The sequence below is a fragment of the Littorina saxatilis genome, linkage group LG6, assembly GCF_037325665.1.
Source record: "Littorina saxatilis isolate snail1 linkage group LG6, US_GU_Lsax_2.0, whole genome shotgun sequence".
Taxonomy (NCBI): Eukaryota; Metazoa; Mollusca; class Gastropoda; order Littorinimorpha; family Littorinidae; genus Littorina; species Littorina saxatilis.
The window spans coordinates 31,838,719-31,850,686 of NC_090250.1; the positions used below are offsets into that span (position 1 = coordinate 31,838,719).

Consider the following 11,968-nt stretch of genomic DNA (forward strand, 5'->3'; position numbering starts at 1 on the left):
TATTATTATTATTATTATTATTATTATTATTATTATTATTATTATTATTATCATTATTATTATTATTATTTATAGAACAATGGAACATTCTTTCTAGCTCACGCGGCGAACGCAGACACAGAAATAACGAGCACTGGAAACGCCAGCTGGTACATGTCACGGCATTGACCGGTATTATCCAGCCAACGGCAGAAAACACATGACTGTTTATCTTTATTGAAAATCATATTCTATATTAACAGTCCCTCGACACCCCAACCCCCACTCTCTCACACCTACGCCCCCCCCCCCTCCACCTCGATCCCCCCTCCCCTGCCACACCGACGAAGGGTCTCTTTTCACTCATTCATCTGGCGCATTTTGAAGGTACATCGTTGCCATATAATACTCATTAATACGTGTCTGTAGGCGATATTTCAAAGTGCACTAATCTCGAGAACGTACAAGGTTCACTTGCTGGCAAAAAGGGTCCACTAACCTCATACTTTGTTGTGCGGAAAACAAGTTAGACGTAAATAGAGAAAGCGACTGTCTGCATCATGAAGGAGGAAACATTACCTTTGGTGGGAGACCATGCTTGGGAACCACAGACAGCATCACCAGGTAGCATTATACTAAACGGACATCAAGCCACATTTTAAATCGAAAAATAGCATACAAAAATAGTATGGTGGTAGTACCAGTGGTTGTGGCAACAGTATAAGTTATAGCATACAGAAATAGTATGGTGGCAGTACCAGTGGTTGTGGCAACAGTATAAGTTACAAATAGTAGTCGTTGTGGTGGTTACAATATCTGTAGTAGTTTTCTTTTTGTGCTTCTTTGTTTGTTTGTTTGTTTGTTTGTTAGTTTGTTTGTGTGTTTCTTTCTTTGTTTATTTTTTGGTTTGTTTCTTTGTTCCTTTGTTTCGTTCATCCTTTCTTTTTTTTTTTTTTTTTTTTTTGGGGGGGGGGGGTGTGTTCTTTTTTACATTTAGTCAAGTTTTGACTAAATGTTTTAACATAGAGAAGGGAATCGAGACGAGGGTCGTGGTGTATGTGTGTGTGTGTGTGTGTGTGTGTGTGTGTGTGAGTGTGTGTGTGTGTGTGTCTGTCTGTCTGTCTGTGCGCGTGTGTGTGTAGAGCGATTCAGAGTAAACTACTGGACCGATCTTTATGAAATGTTACATGAGAGTTCCTGGGTATGATATCTCCAGACGTTTTTTTCATTGTTTCGATAAATATCTTTGATGACGTCATATCAGGCTTTTTGTAAAAGTTGAGACGGCACTGTCACACCTTCATTTTTCAATCAAATTGATTGAAATTTTGGCCAAGCAATTTTCGACGAAGGCCGGACTTTCTTTCTTTCCGTGCATCATCTTATTAATAACATTTACAACAACAGCACGAACCATGTTATATTCCAAAATTCTCTGTGGGGATTTTCCTAAAACATCACAAATGAACTGATAGGAAACAAACTCTTTTCTATGTAAAACATCATATACGCTAACAATACCCTTTCTTGCCCAATCTTCAAAATACAGTACATTTCCAGCATAAACAAAATATTGGTTATTCCATAAAAGCGGATTAAATGAGTTATCATCAATACATACATTGTTATCAAGCCAGGTTTTCAAGACAGTTTTCCAAAATTTGGATTTGACAAGTTCACTCCCTTTTAATCTTCGAAAATCAACATTTGAATAAAAACATTCACAATTTGAGCCGTACATTGATAACACTGACTTTGGCACATATTTCCACTTATCTGTGACTTCGCGGGATGTCAGTCTGACAGCCCATTGTAATAAAAAAGGAAAGCTGCATGTGTTTCAAATCAATCATATTTAAGCCACCATTTTCTATATCACTACACAATATTATCCTCTTAACCTTTTCAAATGCTTTTTTATTATTTTCTTTCTTTTTCCATAAAAATCTAAACAACAATCTATTTACTTCTGCTAATACATTATCAGGGATTACAAATGCCTGCATATAATAAACAAATTGGGAAATCAAAAACGTTTTAATTACAATGATTTTACCCATAATACTCAAATTTCTTTTCTTCCATGCCGAAATCAAGCGCTTGACAGACGTAATTCGCTCTGTCCAATTTTCCTCAACATCAGAGGCTGATCTGTCATTACAAAAATAAATTCCCAAAATCCTTACTTTTTTCTTCCATTTAAAATTATAAAAGGTGTCTTGACAATGTTTCTGACTTCCTAACCACATGGCTTCGCATTCGACAAATTCAACTTTAATCCGGAAACGTAATAAAACGTGTGTGTGTGTGTGTGTGTGTGTGTCAGGGGCGGACGAGGGGGGGTGCACAGGGTGCACGTGCACCCCCCCTCCAGCAAAACAAACAAATAAAAAAATTGGAAAGCTGATTCTATGACCATTTCTAAGTTCAAATGGCACCAGATGGCACCATTTTGCTTCTTTGGGCCAAATTTTTTTCCGGGGGGGCATGCCCCCGGAACCCCCTAGCAAATTCTGGCGCTTCGCGCCCATCACATTCACTTTCGATTCAAAGTGCACCCCCTCTTACAAAGCAACTGATCCGCCCCTGTGTGTGTGTGTGTGTGTGTGTGTGTGTGTGTGTGTCTGTCTGTGCGTGTGTGTGTGTGTGTAGAGCGATTCAGGCCAAACTACTGGACCGATCTTTATGAAATTTTACATGAGAGTTCCTGGGAATGATATTCCCGGACTTTTTTTTATTTTTTTCGATAAATACCTTTGATGACGTCATATCCGGCTTTTTGTAAAAGTTGAGACGGCACTGTCACACCCTCATTTTTCAATCAAATTGATTGAAATTTTGCCCAAGCAATCTTCGACAAAGACCGCACTTCGGTATTGCATTTCAGTTTGGTGGCTTACAAATTAATTGATGACTTTGGTCATTAAAAATCTGAAAATTGTAAAACACATATTTTTTTATAAAACGATCCAAATTTACGTTCATCTTATTTTTCATAATTTTCTGATTCCAAAAACATATAAATATGTTGTATTTGGATTAAAAACAAGCTCTGAAAATTTAAAATATAAAATTTATGATCAAAATTAAATTTTCGAAATCAATTTAAAAACACTTTAATCTTATTCCTTGTCGGTTCCTGATTCCAAAAACATATAGATATGATATGTTTGGATTAAAAACACGCTCAGAAAGTTAAAACGAAGAGAGGTACAGAAAAGCGTGCTATCCTTCTCAGCGCAACTACTACCCCGCTCTTAAATTCTTGTCAATAGGGCCTTTTACACCTGGGCTATTCTAGGCGACCTTGACCTTGGCCCGCTGTGCCTCGGGCAAAGTCAGCCACTTTTGCGCGTTGTTTGAATGGTGGAGCTGTACGATGGTGCACAAACATTGCTGTTATGGCGTGTGTGGAAGTGATTTAAGACACCGTGAGAGATCACACATGGTCGGTGTTGGATGGGTACCGTTTTCCAAACCCTCTAGAGATTTAGAAAAGTGCCGAAAATGGATTAAACTATGTGGAAGAACGATCGAGAGGTTCAACATCGAAAAAGTCAACAAAGACACCTACATTTGCACAAAACACTTCGTCGGGGGGCACTTGAAAATGACATGCTGTTTTTCTTCATAAGTATAAATGGAACAAAAAAGATTGTACCATGCTTTGACTTTATGTGCTGAGAGAGGAAGAAATGGTTTTAATGTAGCTTTTTCATATCCCCATAAACCAAAGTGTGATACTGCAGCTAGTTAGCAAAACAATTTCATTGAAAAACTAGACAGCAAGTGACACATAGTCTACAAACCAATGAACACGAAGGCATTTAAGAAACAGGATCATTCTTTTAATCTTGTCTAAAATTTTGAACATGAATCTCACTGCAAAAACACAATCTAACAGAAGTGGCAGAAAAACAAAACTACTTCAGCATACAAATGGCCCAAAGAATATGGTCTGAAATCAGACAAAAAGCATGACAGCTCGGTGCTTGCAGTTGCATACAACAAGAACACAAAAATGAAAAAAAATGGTCAAACTGAACTATGTGTCGTTCAAAGGAAAAATGGTTTGCCTCAAGGAAAAAGACTTGAGAGACATCACATAACTGTACAAGCTCACAAGAACTATTGGTTGTAATCATGAGTACGACTAGACTGAAATGATAAATAATGTGCATCACAGTACTATTCAAGCACTAAAAAGTGCCTCTCACTAGCTTGTCACCAAATAAACAAAGTAGGTTGTAACAAAATTGCAGATTAATTAAAAAAATAGTTCAATCAATAGTATATATGTGACTTGTCACACCTGACATTAAACTAGTGATTTCCATCACTATCCTTTTCAGGCATTAAAAATAGTTCAAAGCACCTAGCCCCACATAGAAGTAAGAGGCTCATTCACAAGCTAGTTAAAAGCTTTTCATTCTTTTGTTTTTCTCAAAAGAAAATTCATAGTATGACAACAGTATTCACAGCAGGCAGTTTTAAATCACGCAAGGGCATTCTCCAGGTGTGTTCACGAAATACATTGTAATTTTAAACAGAGACAATTTTCAGTTCACGCGTGAAGATGATTTTACTGACCAAGTTTCTCCCCATATATTTCATAACCCTGCAGGTGAAAATGGGAATACCAGCACAGAATGATTGTCAGTGAAAATTTAATACCAACACTTCAAACTACATCACTCATCATAAAACAGAAACTGTGACTCCAGAGTGGATTTAAATGAAAATCAAAAAGTGGAAAAACTCATACTCTGATAATTGACATTGTTGTCCAAGTGTTTCAAACTACATCACTCATCATAACTTGAACAGAAGCTGTGACTTGGATTTAAATGAAAATCAAAACGCGGAAAAACTCATACTCTGATAATTGTTGTCCAAGTGTTTCAAACTACATCACTCATCATAAAACAGAAGCTGTGACTTGGATTTAAATGAAAATCAAAACGCGGAAAAACTCATACTCTGATAATTGTTGTCCAAGTGTTTCAAACTACATTACTCATCATAAAACAGAAGCTGTGACTTGGATTTGAATGAAAATCAAAACGCGGAAAAACTCATACTCTGATAATTGTTGTCCAAGTGTTTCAAACTACATCACTCATCATAAAACAGAAGCTGTGACTTGGATTTAAATGAAAATCAAAACGCGGAAAAACTCATTCTCTGATAATTGTTGTCCAAGTGTTTCAAACTACATCACTCATCATAAAACAGAAGCTGTGACTTGGATTTAAATGAAAATCAAAACGCGGAAAAACTCATACTCTAATAATTGTTGTCTAAGTGTTTGTGTGGTTAAAAAAAACCAAATGTACCTGATCATGAATGAAATCAGAGCAACCCATACATGTATGTTCATTAACCATTCACTGCCACTGGTCCATACCCATACTCTTCAGTTTCAAAAAGGAGATGGGTATTGAAGAGGCAGTGCTACTGTTAGTGATTCAAAGTGCCATACATCCCATCCTAGTGCTGTGAAATGGGGATATATTCAATATTTCATGGAAGCTAACTAATATTTGCATGTATGCATGCAAACATACTGTGACAGTACTAATACAGTAAAAGCATTATTGAGGGTGAACAGCCTGCTTTGCTTGGTTTCAGTGAGGAGTAACAATACTAACAATAACAATATGAATAATAACATGCCTATGTTGTGAAATGTAAGTACTTGCCACCCCCCCTCCCCCCCCCGGACACTGGCAAAATCCCAGGAGAATGTCCCCATCTTCGCTGACGATTATGCACCGTTTATATGAGGAATTGTGCAGGTAGGTTGTCTGCCTCTGTGTCGGTTTTACCTCCGCGGTGTAGACGAAAAACTTTTCCACTTCTGCACATGTATGTATCTCAAGTTGAGCACATGGCCATGAAAAAGGCGATATATCTTCAAAGGATTTGTAAGTTTTCGCCTTCTTCTGGTCGAAATCGTTCTTTTTCTCAATCAGATAGTTCAGGATGTCAACAACACCGATCCTGGGTGCGTTTGATGGGTCACTTTTTTCTTCGGATGTAAAAGGATCGCGTGGTGGAAATCCGATCTGTCGAAGTTTTTCGGAAAGTTTTTCTTGCACGTCCTGTCTTGTAAAATCCGGATCGATCGGTAGTTCCAACTGCTGTGCAGTTTTTACAAGTTGCAGCAGACCATCTCGTCTGTATCCAGTAACAGTATCGACAGCGAGTTTGCCCGTACCCAAGGGGAGTAACTCGAAATGACTCAGCGCGCGGTCAGCTGTAAAAGGCCCTATTCCACTGCCTTTGCCACGAGCGGTGGACTTACGATGCTACGAGTATACGGTCTTGCTGAAAAAATTGCATTGCGTTCAGTATCATTCTGTGAGTTCGACAGCTTGACTAAATGTTGTATTTTCGCCTTACGCGACTTGTTCTTTCTTTCTTTATATTTATATTTAGTTCTTTGATTATATTGTTTTCTGTTCTTGTTGACCCTATATTAGGGCGAGGGCTGGATGTAAAAAAACAATATTCTTGCTTATCTATTACCCTCGATAATAAAGACTTTGTCTTGTCTTGTCTTGTTTCTTTCTTTCTTTTTGTCTTTTTTTTTATTGGGAATCTTTCAAACTATTTGACGTTGAACCTCAGTAAAACATCAGCTAAATTCCTGTTGTGTTTAAAATACATTCGTCAAGCATTCTTTTTGTATATGTTAGCCTTCTTTATGTACTCTCTTGTGACAATGAGTCTTTCGCGAAACAAATAATTGCTTCGTCTATGTTCTATCCTGACAGACAAGAGCAGAGGAACCCTGGAGCTTCATCCGATATTTCCATCTTATCGACTTCTCGTATGTATAATAGCGTTCCTGGGTAACTCCTGTTCCTTTGGTTCACAAGCTCTCGTTGGTGCGTCACTTCTTCTAATGATACGTCATGATGATGACGTCATTGTCAACGTCACAGCAGCCTCAACCTCAACTCAGCCATCAGCATATGCACACGGAATTCCGTTAAACAATGAAACTGAGGTAACTCTGTGCGCATATCTTTCTGTGGTTCTAAGTTTTGCACGTCCAACACATCCTGTTTCTCTGTCCCTGTCTTTGTCTATGTCTTTTTCTCTCTCTGTTCCTCCATGAGAGAGTCATGCAAATACAGGTTATGTATATACTGTGTTATTATTACAAGATTTATTCACATAATTATGTGTTCTATACAGAAGTCTTGTCACTTCCATACATCTCTATTGTGAGTAACATCGCATGACTATGTTCTTATATCCTGTCTTTCCCGTCTTCATTTCCTTCTATAGATACAGTTGTGTTGTGACTGGGGCAAGGCCACCCATGGCTGGTGTGAGCCTTCAATCTAATATTGTTTTTTCCGGAGAAATTGTCTGGATAAACAAACAAAGAAACAAATAAAACATCTGGACAGGGGGGGGGGGGGGGGGGGGGGAACAATATTTCATGCCAACTTACTATCACAGGGTTATCCAGTCATTTTCTGTGTACGGGGGAGTAACGAGCCGGGCCGCGAATTTGCGATTCCTAAACGCCCCACTGAACGACTGACGTCACAGCCGCTTCGGCCTTTTCCGGAGGAACACTGCGTGCCACTTCGATCGCGTTGCACTTGCAGTCATTTGGCGATGCCACCTTGATTATCAGTTAATAAAGTTATTATTCAGGCAATATGAAAGAAATTAGTTTTTTTCTTTTGTTACACTTACCAGAGACATAGATAGAATGTCTCTGCACTTACACATAGTTTTATGAAGATCAATTTCAGACTCGGCAAGAGAATGGTTGTATCATGAGCGACTGTCACAAGCGAGAGGTGCGGTTCGGTCAGTAGGTCAGTCACTGTCGAACTGTTCGGTGCGAAGCACGGTTTTGTTTCTGGTAACTAGATTGATTTCTTCAAGTTGTACTAATGTTTACGCTTTGCGCTGCGGTTTAATATGCGTGCTTGTTATTGGCTAATACTGTGAGCCCACGCCGTTTAGTTTGCAGTCTGTGCACATGTGAGCTTTGTGTAATCGCGTTTTCATCATAACATACCACCGTGCTAAACCGCTTTGGGGGAAATGGTTTAAAAAAAATTTTTTTAAATTAAAATAAACAAACGGAATGCATCAGGGTTGAAAAGATTGAAGGGTGGAGTTAAGGACACAAAATAGATGACAAAAATTAAGCAAACAAGAAAAAAAAACTGTAACCAGGAAGGGAGTCGAACCCGAGTCAGCTGACCTTCAAGCTGGAGCACAAACCACTAGGCTACGACAGCAACTGACAGACAGGGCTACAAAAGTGAAGGCATTTCAGGGTTACTCCGTGGTATGTGGCGTTTCTCGCGCATGAAGGTTCTGTTACCAACTCTACGGCTAAGAAAGGTTGCATTTGAAGTTAAATGTCCACTAACATATCAAAGGGAACACCATTTCTGAACAACACAACGGTTTGCGCTCGCCTCTCGCAGTCGTGCAGGTGAAACCAAATCGGCTTGCCTGATACAGCAGATATTTGAGGGCCCCAAAGGGGGGGTATCATCACGATCACGGGAAGGGAAATTTTAGCTTTCACGATCACAGTTACCTTGATTTTTGTTTTCACGATCACAAACACCAGTGGCAAATCACGGTCACGGTAAAAGTTGCAGGTACAGAAAGCACGTGTCAAAGTAAACACAACCACACAGTAATTCGCTCCTCTGGATCTATTGTTTATTCAACACAAAATGACAACTGTTGCACTTTTTTATTTTTTTTTAATTCTCTTTCATACACACATAGAAATACATATCATGATTTGTAATCAGTAACAAGAATGTTGTTTTCATTGTTTTTTCTCTCGCTCTCTCTCTCTCATACAGACACTCACAGGAATATACACTCCAGGGGCGGAGCAGTTAAGCCAGAGGGGGGAGGGGGGGTTACAACCTGGGGTCGAGGGCAAGGCCCCGTTGGGGGGTCTGGGGGGCTGAGCCCCCCAGAAGCTGAAGAGATTTAGCTATTTTATGAACAATTTATGGCTTATCCTTGATTTTAAACATGATCAACTGGTGTCAGCAGCCACTCATTATTTCTTTTATAGTTAGTATTATTATTTTATTTTTTTGACAGCCGGGGGGGAGGGGGGGGGTTCCGGAACCCCTGTAACTCCCCCCCCCCTAATCCGCCCCTGCACTCATACACATTCAACTCCCACACCCTCACTCACACACATGAATATATACTTGCACAATTTCACATTTCCAGAGCTAAATCTTTTAAACCCTTTTTCTCAAAAACTATTGGGTGGATTGAAATTAAAGTACATGTATGTGTGATGGTAGAGTCTATAATCCTGACTAAAGGTCAGTCTAGGAATCATGAAGGTGGGTGAAGGAATATACACTCATACACATTCAACTCACACACATGAATATATACCTGCACAATTTCACATTTCCAGAGCTAAATCTTTTAAACCCATTTTCTCAATAACTATTGGGTGGATTGAAATTAAAGTACATGAATGTGTGATGGTAGAGTCTATAATAACAAAATCCCCAACGAACATGACTTTGGTCGATTTTGACATGAGGATCAAGTGACCCAAACTGGCACGTCTCCCCGCCATAGTTCCTGAATTTAACCCATTGTTGATAAGTTTACAGGCGCTAAAATAAATCCAAGCTTAATGCAAAGAAGCGACAATTAGAATCTATGCCAAGCGTGTCCACGTTGCTGGGATGAAAAACACATTTCTAGTTTCGGTTTTGGCTACACGCAGACTCGATCAGACTCGAGCCAGTCGAGGTCACACTGAGCGAGTGACAGCCGGACGTGGCAATGTCGACAATGTCAATGATCTCAATCAATCTCAAAGATCTTAAACAAATTTCAAGATTTTTGCCTACATTCAGAACAGTCATAGAGCAACATAGACATGGCCGGACTAGGGGGGGGGGGGGGGGGGGGTTACAGGGGTTGTGCATCTGGATCATCATGAAATCCGAGGAGAAATCGCACCTCTCACCCCCTTTCGAAAGACATTTTTCTTCAACGATTTTTGTGATGAAAAGTATGAGTTTTTACAATCTCAATTCTTCTTCATTGCCTATACAGCTTGCTGTCGAATTTACCTTTTTCGTTCAAGGAGAGGCTTCCTTTGCCTCCAGAAACATCAAAAAACGTTCAGCTTCAAGGGGGCTTCGCCCCCTTGCAACCTCCACCAAGGGACCTTGCCCCCTGGACCCTCAACTGTAAAGTACTTACCTAGTCCTGCCTTGATAGATGACATACCTTGACATTTCGTCTTCGGAAAGACGGACCCGTAGCCTGACCTTTCCACCAAGGAAGGCATTCTCGCCGCCTGCTTTGGTCTGGCTTGAATCCACAAAATATAACAGAAGTTCGATGACAATGCCGCTGCACGCCATTTTTGATCTTCGAATTCGAATTTGACTGAATGCACTCAAAACTTTAGCACGAAGCCCTTCCATTGGATGAAGTTTGGCAGACTTTTGCAATTCGCCTTCTGATTGGATCTCTTTTTTGTGATTGGTTCTCTTAAAGAGAAGCAATTGCTGTCAAAATCATATTTCTGAATGTGTTGTTGCTTCCCTTCAATCGGGATTAGCTCCTTGACGAATAGAGGATCATACTCATAGAGTCTTTCTTTCTTTATTTGGTGTTTAACGTCGTTTTCAACCACGAAGGGTTATATCGCGACGGACTCATGGAGTGATACAGCTGTGAAAAATGTACGTTGAAAATAAAATGCTTTGCAATAATGCCCATCACGATCACAAAAACAAATGACAATCACGATCACGAGACTTGATTTTTTTGTCATCACGGATCACGGGCAAAGTCCCATCACGATCACAGAAATGGAAATTTTGGCAATCACGGTCACAGAAAGGTCAAAAAACACCAATCACGATCACGATTTTAAACCCTTTGGGGCCCTCATATTTGAACACTTCCACGTCACACTGAAACACTGAGCTACAGTTTAGTAACGCCAGTGATATGTTTTCAATTGTTCGTTCACTTATATTGCTTTCAGATTTAACACACCAAGATGAATGAAACAGTGGCACGGTTTTCGTTGCAAAAATGTGCAATGGCAGTGCTTCGCGATCGAAGTGTGTATTGTGTACACGCGGTGTTCCTCCGGAAAAGACCAAAGCAACATGTGACGTCAGTCGTTCAGTGGGGCGTTTAGGAATCGCAAATTGGCATCCGGGCCGGGAGCAGTGATACGGGGGAGTAACGAGCCGGGGGAGTAACGAGCCGAGGGAGTATCGAGCCGGGGGAGTAGCGATACGGAGGAGTAACGAGCTGATCCCGATGGACGTGGTTCAATTGTGTATTTTATGTCTTTATTAGTTTATATTTCTCACTTTGTTTGGACACACAGTGGTAGTGTGGTGTGTGTGTGTTAGTGACGTTAAGTCTCCGTGTGTGTGAATGAGTGTATGTGCGCCTTGAGTCGCCTGTTGGTGAGATATGTGCGCGTTACAAATATTCGTATTATTATTCGTATTAGTGCATTTGGGACAAGACTGCTAAGTCTTTCTACTTCGTGTTTGAATACGTGGTGGAGATCTCACAGGTGACTGCTGTCGATTGCTGCAAGCCTCAATCAGATCAGTTGTAAATAGCCATGTACATAATCATTGTTTAACATTTTCTTTTCTTTCTCATGCTTACTTGTGAGTGCTGTGTCTCTGTTTGTGTTGTTGCCTTGTCATCTTCATGTCATTTATTAGTATTATGTTTATCTATTGTATGGACAATAGTAGATCTGTTAGTTTTTTTTTTTATATCTTATGCCTTATGTCTTATATTTCCCTTTCTGGACACGCAGTGGTACTACGACTGGGACAAGACCGCAAAAGGCTGGTTAGCGTCGTCCTACTTCGTGGGTTACTACGTGATGCAGATCCCCACGGCCTGGCTTCTGGGACAGTATGGAGGATGCCGCCTGATCCTTTGCAGCGGGGCTGTC

General features: G+C 40.1%; 1 long non-coding RNA gene across 1 annotated transcript; it reads left to right on the forward strand.

The window, feature by feature from the left end:
- Positions 1-382: 382 nt before the first annotated feature.
- LOC138968166 (uncharacterized) lies at positions 383-11,954 on the forward strand. Its single transcript, XR_011456092.1, has 3 exons — positions 383-603; positions 6,759-6,994; positions 11,828-11,954. It is a non-coding gene; the product is annotated as an uncharacterized lncRNA (long non-coding RNA).
- Positions 11,955-11,968: the final 14 nt, after the last annotated feature.